The 12224-nt window shown below is 43.0% G+C and overlaps 1 protein-coding gene across 1 annotated transcript in view; it reads right to left on the minus strand.

The window, feature by feature from the left end:
* LOC122211995 overlaps positions 1 to 12224 on the minus strand; it is a 500798-nt gene that overhangs the window by 85453 nt on the left and 403121 nt on the right. The window lies entirely within an intron of this gene.

The following is a 12224-nucleotide window of genomic DNA, read 5'->3' on the forward strand; positions in this document are numbered from 1 at the left end:
AGCAGCTGTCCCTTGTTCACGGTCCCCACCCACTTTTCCTTACCCAGTCAGCAGGAATCCCCTCACCTACCAACCCCACACACATACTCCCACTACCCCTTTGTACTTTGCACAATATACTTGCCATTATCCCCACACAACCACCCGCTCTGGTCTCCTTCAGCAAACCAGGCTCTTTTCCCATTTAGAACTGTGCCCAGGAGGAGGGGCCCTGCCAGATACCCTCACCGTATCTTCTTCCACGTGGTCTCTTTCAAAATGGGATTCTCTTCAGCAGCAGCCAATTAGTACAGAATGTCTGTTGTAGACAGCTCTTAGCATTAAGTGCCAAGAAAGCTACATGGTGTGTGTTTTAGTCTCTGCCTTTGGGGACCTTATGATATAGCTGGTGATACAAGAAATATGCAGAAAATAGTTACGTGGCTTCCAAGGTCCTTACATCTGCAGGCATTTCTCTCCCCCCCCCTTCCATGTGATTTATTTATTCGGCTTGAGCCAGCTGCCAACTGGTTATTTTCATGTCTGTGTCCTTTTTGCACTGTGCTTGTTTGTGAAGGTTTCTCGGAGTGTGTCACTTATGCTCAGAGGTATTTCTGTACATATTTTTTTTATGTATGCCCAAGCCCTCCCAGAACATAAGCTGGAGGGAGGGTTGTGGTAATTAGGTCCTTTCTATCACACCACAGACTGCTACATGCAGTGGCTTTCAGGAAATACTAGTGACAGAGGCTGGCTGAAAGAGGTCATCTGGCTCAGTTGTTACTGTCACACACACACACACACACACACACACACACACACACACACACACACAGATTTGGAACTAGACTCAGTTAGAATCACAGTGCTACCTCTTCCAGAGGAATGTTAATCAACCCACATCACCTTCCTAGTGATCAAGGGACTCTCTAACTTAACATGACACCAGATGAGAAGTGACTAAGTATGCAACCAGATGCCTAGGGTCACAAAAATTGCCAGATCACTCATACTGCACTGGCAACACAATTTTACCAAGTACCTCAGGGAATCACTTTCTCCATTCCCTTCTAAATTCAAAATATGCTGTTTCTTCTATGCTTTCCTCATGTAACATATGCTACCTTTTCCTGTTGATTCATTCATTCATTTGCAAATACTTGTTGAGCATCTCTCTATGCTGGTAATAAAACAGTGTGCCAATCAGTCTCTGCTCTTAAAGAGCTTACTGTCTAGTGACAAAACAAGCAGAAATGTAGGAAATCACAGAGTGATAAAGGTCAGAGAAGGCTTTCGTGAATATCGATAAGAGAATTACCTAACTCAGAAAAGGCAGATTTCCTCAAGAAAGTAACCTGGAAGTTTGACCTATGGATGAGTAGGTCTCAGGCAAGATGTAGGAGGAAGGAGGGAAGTGTCTACAGATGTGAACACCTTGTAAGCCACATAACTATTTTAGGCGTATTTCTTTGTATCACCAACTAAATCATAAGGCCCCTGAATATGGATTAAAACTTATATACCATGTCACTTCCTTGGCACCCAAAACTAAGACCTGTCTATAGCAGTCATTCAATACCTACTGGCTGTGGCTTTAGAAAACCCTATTTTGATGTACTGGAGCTCTCCAATTCTGAGGAAAAGCACTAGCCCTCACCAGCCCATGTGGCTTAGTTGACAAAAAGGTGGTTGTAACATGCATCTGATGGGGAGTACTGTCATCCTTTCTTCCTCAGAGAGTTTAGAAAAAATGAGACTCCCCCACACCCCAGTCTTCTTCTGTCATCATGAGGTGGTGAGAGCTGGGAAGTCTAGAAATATTGGCAAGTAAGAGGAGCCATGGTTGAAGATTTTCTGGAGAGCCTCTGTTGTCCGGTCACTTAGAAACCTTGTTCAGAATCACCCCTGCTATGGACTTCTTGTTCTCATGATGCGGGAAACAAGGTAGGGTGGGGTGTTCACATTCAGGTAGGCACCTCCTCTGTGATCACCCCCGATGCGGGCAAACAGCCCAGTGAGGAGTAAAGAGATGTCAGGAAGGTATCAGAATCCCACCCTTTTTCTCCCCACTCAGCCCTACCTGGCTCTTTACCAAGTCGGGCTGGAAGCACTGCCCGGGAGATGAGACTCCCAACCACCCAGGGCAAAGCATTCAGATGATTTACTCACATGCCGATGACACAAACCTTGGAGAACATAGATTTTAAAACGCATGACTTTTCTGAAAATGCCTGGATAGTGTAAGCTGCAAATAACTAATACTCAGCAAGTAAAACATGCTATCTGAACAGTAGGATTTTGGCTCTTAGGAGATTCTACCCATAAGTCTCCCAAGGCAAGATTCTTTGCAAAGTCATCTTCAGCTAAACTAGGAAATCTATTGAGAGAAATGGGAAAGATATATATATATATATATATATATATATATATATATATATATATATATAGAGAGAGAGAGAGAGAGAGAGAGAGAGAGAGAGAGAGCGCGAGTCCCTCCTGGCAAGAGGCAGGAGTAGGACAGCCTTCTTGTCTCCCTTTCAGGAATGTGGGCTCTTGATACTGTGCTTACCACGGGGCTGGTATGTCACAGAATCATTACAGAACATGGCAAACCATGAGATGAGAATTAAAACAAAAACCAAACCAAAACAAAAAAGGACAACGAAAAAAAAGGGAGAAAAGAGAGCAAAGGGCATTTAGAAAACAGATAAAATACAGACAAGAAAATAAAAGACCAGAAACTTTAAAATGAGTTAGAGACAAGTGAAAGCAGTAAGACAAAGGAAAGAGTTAAACGTTAGGCTAAAGATTTCACATGATTAAGAGTTGAAAAATAAGGCCAGGCAAACCGGTGAGAAAACAAAGGGAAGCTCAGAGCTATCAAGGTGAGAGATTAAAATGTGGAAGTTAAAAGATGCAAGGTTATGATAAAACTAAAATCCAAAGATAAGTTTAGAGCTGGGGGAAGTGGGGCTAGGAATAGAAAGAACAAGGGTAGGGGGTGGGGAGGAGAGGGCAGAGACAGAGAGCAGAGGAGAGAAGAAAGGCGGGCACTGGGGGAGGAAGATAAGAGGACAGGCCCTCAGCTTCTGCTGCACAGTGGAGACAATGTGTCCAGGCTTTCTTCCTTGGCCTCTTTTCCCAGAGGAAAAGCTCTGCTCGGGCCTCCTTCCCCAGCTCCTTGTGGCCATCAGCCCTGCGTAAGGGCACAGACTGAGAGTCAGAAATCTGGTGGTCAGGCCCCCACGCTGACTACTTCTATCAAACCCCTAACCCTTCTGGCGTTCACCACCATGTCTGAAGTAGAAAAGTTATCAGCAGCTAAATTGTACCCAGCCCATCAAAGACAGCCCCGGGCCAAGGAGATGCTGTGGGGTAGAGGCACTGGGATCTCCCTAGGTCCTGTCTCCTAGAGTCCCAGCCCTTTGCTCCCCTTTTGTTCTTGCTCCTCTTACCTCCACAGACCGATTTGGTTTGTCTCATCATCCCTCAGTGCCCTCCCTCCATTTGACCTTGTTTTTGGATCATTAAATGAACCCAACGTCTTTCTGGTTCTCTAGGGCGACTCCGGACTTCCCAGCGTGGATCTTAATTCTGCATAATGCTGGGCACGGCAGCTCTATTTCTTCTGATGGTAACAAACTCGGATTCTAATTCCAACCAGCTGTCTTAGAGCATTGGCCACAAGGGAGATCAGGAGAATATGTGTGTTTGGTTCTACATAAACCCATCCTGACTGCTAGAAAAACAGAGCATGCTGTTCCTATGTGAGGGGCAGCCCAATTCATTTTCTAAAATCAAGACACTTTGGGGGAAAGCAAATCTCATATTTCTCTTGTTCTTTGCCCTCAACTAATTCTTTGAAGTGTAAAGACAGCACCATGGGAGGAATATATCCTGGTGTTACTACCACAGAGAAATCCTGGGAAGTGAGAGGTTTTTGTTAGCATTGAGATGATGTCCATTCAAAGCTGTCATGCCTGACATTGCTTCCTGTCTCTTCACCTTAATAATGAGTTCCCAGGTATCAAGTGAAGGCTCCCTAAGTAGTGCAACAGGAGAAGCATACATCTGTGGTGCCGCAAGTGACAACAGGGACCGATTTTCATGCTGCTTAAAGCACACGATATGCCACTCTTATAGCACAGCAGCTCACAAAATCTCCACACGGTGATGATGCTAGAGAAGCGTATCCACTCTGAAGTATCAGATCTTCCTCTTGATCAACTAAACCTGCAGACAGAGCAACTAATTGGGTCCCACGTGCTGGATGCAGAGGGACCTTAAAACTTTTTTTTTTTTCCCAGAGTGACTTGAGGGTGGAGAACACAGTACAATTTAATGTAGACAACTGTGAAGTGTTGTCTTAGGGCAGGGAATCCATGGAGTGAGCCCAGTGTGCATGTTAAGTGAAACCAAAGAGCTCCAGAGTGGGTCAGGCAAGCCCTGCGAATGACTTGCTTGGCTAGCTAGGATACCATAGCATCCTCTTGATAAATGTGACCTCCTCTGAAGATCTAGGTCAAGGTAAGGGGAGGGAATATCTTTTGTTGGTTAATCCCAGTGCTATTCATTTCCCCTGCGGCTGGATTAGTGTCCTTTCAAAAAAAGAGCTAGGAAAACAGTAATCAGTGTGTCAGGTTATCAATTGAGGGCTCACAGCTTACCATTCAACCAAAAAAGCAGAGGAGGACTTAGGTAGGAATGTAGTCTCTTCTAAAATCCCCAGACTTTCCTTTATCCACAAGCACCTTCCCCCCAAAAACTTTCAGAACAGCACGCACACCCTCAGACATTTAGAAGGCTTACACCATTGCCTGATGCGGATGTTATTTGAGATACAGCTCTATAAAAGTCTATAATGATAAGTAATGAGTCTCATTATTCATTTAGGTTTGGCACACATGAAGCTGACACATGTCAGGTGTTTAACCACTCCTCCCTTCTCCTTTCAGGATTTTCTCCAGGTAGAATCTAGAGCGATGTCTCAGGCTTCTTGGTGACTGAGGAATCCAACTCTGTTCTGTCTCGTTTTATGGAAGCAGTGCTGGGATGCCTGGGTAGCTCAGTCAGTTGAGCGTCTGACTTCAGCTCAGGTCATGATCTCGCAGTTCACGAGTACAGGCCCTGAGTCAGGCTCTTTGCTGACAGCTCAGAGCCTGGAGCCTGGTTGGGATTCTGTCTCCCCCTCTGCTCACACTCCGTCTCTCTCTCAAAAATAAATTTAAAAAAAATTAAAAAATTAAAAAAAAAAAAAAGCAGTGTAGAGCTCAAAATGATTCACCTCCCATCCTCTCAAAACACAGCTTGGTCACATCCCTAGATTCTGTTGACAAAACTTCCCCGAAACTCCTCTTTTGTGGATACGAGAATAGTCAATGACTCTTCAGCATCTGTATTTTCAGGATTTTGTGAACATGCTCTCAACCTTTCGCATCTTATTGTGTTATGAATTACTTCATGCATTTTGACTCACACTCCTTCTGAAACAGCACCTGAATTCATCTTCTTTATGAATCTTCTCTCTGTTGGAAACACTAAAGGTTTTACCCTTCTCCTCACAGGCCCAAGTACATGTTCCTTCCATAGAAGGACTTTTCTACCAGCAGAAATAAATCTCCTAGTATCATCTTAGCACAAATATTTTATTTTATTTATATTTTTTAATGAAATTTATTGTCAAATTGGTTTCCATACAACACCCAGTGCTCATCTAAACAGGTACCCTCCTCAATGCCCATCACCCACTTTCCCCTTCCCCAACCCCCCATCAACCCTCAGTTTGTTCTCAGTATTTAAAAGTCTCTATGATTGGCCTCCTTCCCTCTCTGTAACTTTTTTCCCCCCATCCCCTCCCCTCTGGTCTTCTGTTGAGTTTCTCAGAATCCACATATGAGTGAAAACATATGGTATCTGTCTTTCTCTGCCTGACTTATTTCACTTAGCATAATACCCTCCAGTTCCATCCATGTTGCTACAAATGGCCAGATTTCATTCTTTCTCATTGCCAGTAGTATTCCACTGTATACATAAACCACATCTTCTTTATCCATTCGTCAGTTGATGAACATTTAGGCTCTTTCCATAATTTGGCTATTGTTGAGAGTGCTGCTAGAAACATTGGGGTACAAGTGCCCCTATGCATCAGCACTCCTATATCCCTTGGGTAAATTCCTAGCAGTTAGCACAAATATTTTAATAACCCAGTTTCTTTTAATACCGACTGAGCCAATGGTAGTAAGATGAAGACAGAGGATTCTCAACCCACAAAGGTAATTACGATTTGGGGAGAATCACTAAATATGATAAAATTGTAAAAACCAAAAACAAACAAAATCTGTGAAGATGGAGTAAAATGTTCAGACTGCGTGACCATTACCTCCAACTCTTCTTTTTAACTCTCAGTGTTCTCGGTAAGTCACACTGACACTGAGTAATAGGAAGAAAAAGAGGTTGAATTGAGGATAGCAAGAAGTTCAGGATCCCACAGCGAGTGACAAGAGGAACAAGAGATGATCATTTTTAAGATACCACCCACTGGAATATATCAACGATGTATGTTATTTTTAAAAAATAAAGAAAAGAGTCAAGCGACTCAATTTTCTTTTACTAGTAGGAATTCAGCTAGAGTAGCTGTGCAGGATGGGGACATTTATTTTATTTTCAGATGCACATATTATGAAAACAGTCCACATGAGAGCCATGAATGTTACCATAATTCTTAAAGGAGCCATCAGAGAGAATGGGCTCTGGAGCTGAATAACAGATACGTATGTCCTTCTAGCGGCGTCACTAAGGAACGACGCGATCAGGACTGAAGTTGTGCACGCAGACTGCCTACACGACCGTATGTAAACTGAATGTCTCAGTGCTCCAGTATTGCCTGCCTGCCTTAAATCACCATTTCCTAGGTGCCTACCCAAAAGGCTTATCTTCTCCTGCACATCTAATGCGCAATCAAGTAAATGTAATACATTTAGACCTCTAGAGCCGTAGAGTTGGAGAGGACTTTAGTAATATAGCCTTGTAACCCAGTTCTTCCTCAGTAATACTGTCTTTTCCCTCACATTATAAAATTGGCATTTGCACATTTTAAGGGATATACAGAAGAGTATGGAAATGAAATAATAATCTATAATTCAATTATCAGAGTTCGGGATTTCTTTTCTGAGGGGGAAGGATGCTATATATATATTTAAATATTTGTATATATCGGTGAACATATGTATGGTGAACATATGTATGTGTGTGTGTGTGTATATATATATACACACACACACACACATTTCTATATACATATGCATACATGGACACATACACTTTAAGCTTACAAAACTGAGATTCTAACTCGTTTTTAACAATATGTACATAATGTGAATTTTCCCATGTCAATAAAACTATCCCTCAAAAACCACAATTAATTGGGGTGCCTGGGTGGCTCAGTCAGTTGAGTGTCCGACTTCAACTCAGGTCATGGTCTCTCATTTCATGACTTTGAGCCCTGCGTCGGGCTCTTTGCTAACAAACAGCTCAGAGCCTGGAGCCTGCTTCAGATTCTGTGTCTCCCTCTCTTTCTCCCCCTCCTCTGCTCATGCTCTGCCTCTGTCTCTCAAAAATAAATAAATGTTAAAAAAAATTAATTTATTGACATGAAATTCATATAACATAAAACTAACCATCTAAAAGTGAACAATTCAACGGCCTTTAGTACATTCATGCTGTGTGACTACCACCCTATCTAGGTCCAACACATTTGTCACTTCTAGATAAAACCCCAGACCCATTAAGGAGGTTTCCCCCATTCTTCCCTTCCTCCAGTGCCTGGACACTACCAATCTATCTTCTGTCTTTATTAATTCACCTCTTCTGGATATTTCACGTGGACATCGTACAATACATGACCTTTTGTGTCTGGCTTCCTTCCCTTAGCATAATGTTTTCAGGGCTCATCAATACTTCATTCTTCTTTATGGATCAAAAATACTCTACCGTATGTATATGCCACAACTGGTTTACCCCTTCACCCATTAATGGGCATTTGGGCTGCTTCTACCTTCTGGCTATTGTGAGTAGTGCTGCTGTAAACAAGTGTGCACGTGTACTTCTTTGACTACCTGTGTTTTGGTCCTTTTGGGACTACACCAAGGAGAGGAACTACAGAGTCATATGGTCATTCTACGTTTAACTTTTTAAGGAAGTACCAAATTGCTTTCTATGGCTTTTTGATCAGTTTACATCTCTACTAGCATCAATGCACGAGGGTTCCAATATCTCCACATTCTCACCAGCATTTTTTTTTTCTGTGATAGCCATCCATTACAGTGGGTGTGGAGTGATACCTCATTATGGTAAAACCACAATTTTTAAATGGCATCTGTTTTTTCCATAATATATTAAGTAGTCCCTGCCCTGTTGGCATTCAGGTTGCTTTGAAACTGTCCCTATTATAAATAACTATGTGATGAAATCTTTATCTAAATCTTTAATTAAATCTCATTATTTCCTTAGTGAAAGTTCCTGGGGGCAGTCATCTGACTTTGCAGGTCAAGAAGCTGAGTTACCAGGAGCTGAGACCAGAACTTGCGTTTTCTATACCTCGGTCAGTGCTTTCCTGTGATTTTCTGATGAGGTTGGGTCAGTATTTTATATGGCAGATATATAGCAAATTAGGTGGAACTCAGCTAAAAGCAGCGAATTCTTCAGCGTTGGGTCTGATGCTCTGTGGAAATAACTCCAAAGTCACTGCTGGCACTGTTTTCACTCATTCTATTTTGCCGTAAGTAGAAAAAGGGCTGTAAACACAGCAGAATTCTATGCGCTCACACACACTGTTGTATACTGTGTACCATCAACAATTTTACATGCATCGCCTTCAACAAAGGCTACCATAACTCCATCAATTCTGTAACACGCTACAGACTCTCGGTGGAGTGGGTTCAACTCAATCACACCGAGTCAGCTGCCCTTCTGTGACATTGTTTTTCCACCTCCACGGCATTCCATGGGTGGCTGGAAGAATGATGTGTCGATCTGTGCTGTCATTGATAGACCTCTAGTTAAATGGCATTTTCAATGAGGTTCGAGCTGGAAAGAGAGTGAGATCCAATGATACATTCTGAAGTTTTTAGTGAGATCCCAGAAAGAAATATATCCAGCCACATACAGTGCATAAAACTACAGTCTGTTTCCCCTCTAATTGGTAATAAATGTAAATGTTTAGTTATGCCTGACTAGGGAGCTATGAACAACACATCTGTCTGACTGCTTTTTCAGTCTTCACAAGGACTGCAGCATTTATACCATCTGTAGCTTGTGGAAGAAGAAAGAGACAGAGAGAAAGTAAGACTGAAATTTAGAGAATGGATGTTCTTGGAAGTACACCGGGAATTGATTCATTCAACAAATATTTATTGAGCATCTATATGGCCTGGGCACCAGGCGAGAAAAAGAAGATGCTGTTGATTTGGAGGAGATAATAAGTATCTTCCCTTCCTAAATTCTAAACTAACTGATGGGATATTGTCAGGCAAATGGAGACATAAATGTCAAATTTGGCATTGAAAAAAATCTCCCAGTATCCAGTATTAGGTTGGGGTAGGAGTGGGTTTCCTAAGAATGGATTCCACAATGATATAAGCCCACCTGTCCAGATGCAGGTGGCACGGGAGGACTGCAGGCCTTGTCCACAAGGGCAGAGCATGGACTGTTTATCTCAAGTCTTGGCCAGAAGCAGAGCAGGCAGGCTGTCTGCAGTTCAGCAGGGCCCAGAGAAGAAGAGGAGGAGGCCAGTCTTCCTCTTACACTCAGTGAGATGAGTAAAGGGGCAACAGAGAGACACCAGGACACAAACACAAATACTCTGGCTCTTGGCCCTGCCTCTAGGTTAGGGTCACATGGGAGCTTTAGCAAAACTGAGACTCAGTCCCCAAATCCAGAAATTCTGATTCCTCTGGATTCAGTTTGAGCCCAGGCATGGATATTTTTAAAACTCCCTCATGTAACTGTAAATGTGCATCCAAGGGTAGGGAATCACCTAACAGAAAGTGAGGGGAAAGGAGTCCCCATTCCACACAACTCAGCAGATACAATGAGGGGTATGGATGAGGGGGAGCTCCTAACTTCCAGGCTCTCTCATTCTCCTGGGATAGACTCATGAAAGCAAGCACAATGCTATTTGCTGAGTGCTGTGGGTCCTCAGACAGTGGAAAGACCAAAAACCTGGGGTTCCAGAGACCCCAGGACCATAGATGGCCCAGGTTCTGAAGATCACTGTGGCAAGCTGTGGAAGACACAACCAAGAGAGGGAGGCGGGTGACCACAAGGCCTTCATATGAAGTTACAATAGAGCAAGAGGGAGAATGATGGAAAAAGGAAGCAAGATAGCAAGGGACACAGACGGCTCATTAATTAGCATCCTTCAGGGTTCAGACTTGGGATAACAAGCCTTCCTTCTCAGAGCAAGCTGTCTGTGGTCTGCCTTAGCCATATGTACAGACTCCACTGCGGGGCTGTGGGGCGGTGCTGAGGAACTCAATAGTCTTAAGTTACACTGAGGATTAGCGGAGAGGATGCATTTCGAGTGCATAGCCTAGAGGCCAGCACAGGGCATGTCCTGATAAGATGTTCAGTGCTACTGTGCAGTTTGCTTCGAGAAGGCAGAACCTGCAGCAGCACAGGGCTTTCCTTGGCTTGTTTGCTTGAGCTCTGATGCACCTGTGTGGAGGGGGAGATCTTTTTTTTTTTTTTTTAAATGACTTTTCATGGGTTAAAAGTTTTACAGAAATGCCAGATATTTCAGTCCATTTGGGGGGTTCAAATATCATTAATGGCAAGAAAGAAAGAAAGAAAGAAAGAAAGAAAGAAAGAAAGAAAGAAAGAAAGAAAGAAAGAAAGAAAGAAAAATAAAGTTGTGCAATCCCAAACATTAGATCTTAATGCGTTTTACTGAGAACTAGGTCAAACAAGGATTCAGTACCAAACAAGTATTTTTTTCATTCCTTTGATCCTAGTAGCTAACCTGTAAGGTACATCTTTAAAAAAATTTTTAATGTTTATTTATTCTTTGAAAGAGAGACAGAGCACTAGTGAGGGAGGGACCGAGAGAGAGACACAGAATCTGAAAAAGGCTCCAGGCTCTGAGCTGTCAGCACAGAGCCTGACACAGGGCTCGAACTCAGGAACTGCGAGATCATAACCTGAGCCAAAGTTGGATACTTAACCGACTGAACCACCCAGACGCCCCTGTAAGGTACATTTTACAATCCCATTTTACAGACAAGAAACTGAGTTTAGGAGAAGTTAAATAATATTTCTAATGTCAGCTTTTAAGTGACAAAAGAAGGATGAAATATCAAGGCTTTAGGTTCATATCTGTCTCTGTGTCAATTATATTACAGGAACATAACAGTGCTTATTACTATCAGAGACAAGAGGATGGGAAAGCTATGATTCTTAAATCTTCCCAAAGCACTCCCTATAAGTCTCCTTTGCGGCATACAGAGAAAGGATTTTACTAGTTTGAGAATTCCTGCTTTGCTCTATCATCCAGAGTCATCACTCTTTCTCCTCTACACACTGCAAAAATTCCTTGTGTGAAGGCAAGAGCAAATTAATATTCACACTTTCTACAAATTTATTTTTCAAGGGGTCTCTAGGAGACCCTGCAGACTGTGGAAAGATGAGAACTTTCTGAACTCAGAGTCACTTTCTCCCCCAAGTAACTGCTTGCCACGTCCCTTACACGAGTGTCTTCACCGTTTGTTTTATGGGCCTGCAGACCATCCACAGGAAATACTGCGGAGAATATTGGCTGTAGACTCCTTAAATGTTCACTTGCAACTTGCGTTTGATGGATGGCCCGTGACCAAGTGAATGAATGAATGTTGGGGAAGACTGATATTGTGGAATTCAAAAGATAGCAGAGGTGCTGTGCTTTACCTAGAGAGCAGTTTTAAGAGGATCACAGCCTTCAAGGGCTGAGCTTGTGAGGGTCCGACTCAATGGCTGTGGAGTCTGACAGGACGGCGGGAGGCTGAGAGGGAAACAGAGGTGTCCTCGTCTCTCCCAGGGTCTGGTAACAAAGCCCTTCGCTAGGGCTGTAAGTGCTTGATGTCGTTACTCATCTTAATTTCAAATTCGTTCTTTACTCGAATCAGTCAGACCTCGTGTGTCAGCAGCGCCGCACAATACCACTGGTCTCCAGGCCTTCCCGGAGGTCCTATCTTGGCAGCACTTCCCGCTGACTT

Source organism: Panthera leo, chromosome F3 (genome assembly GCF_018350215.1).
Source record: "Panthera leo isolate Ple1 chromosome F3, P.leo_Ple1_pat1.1, whole genome shotgun sequence".
In the NCBI taxonomy this organism is placed as follows: Eukaryota; Metazoa; Chordata; class Mammalia; order Carnivora; family Felidae; genus Panthera; species Panthera leo.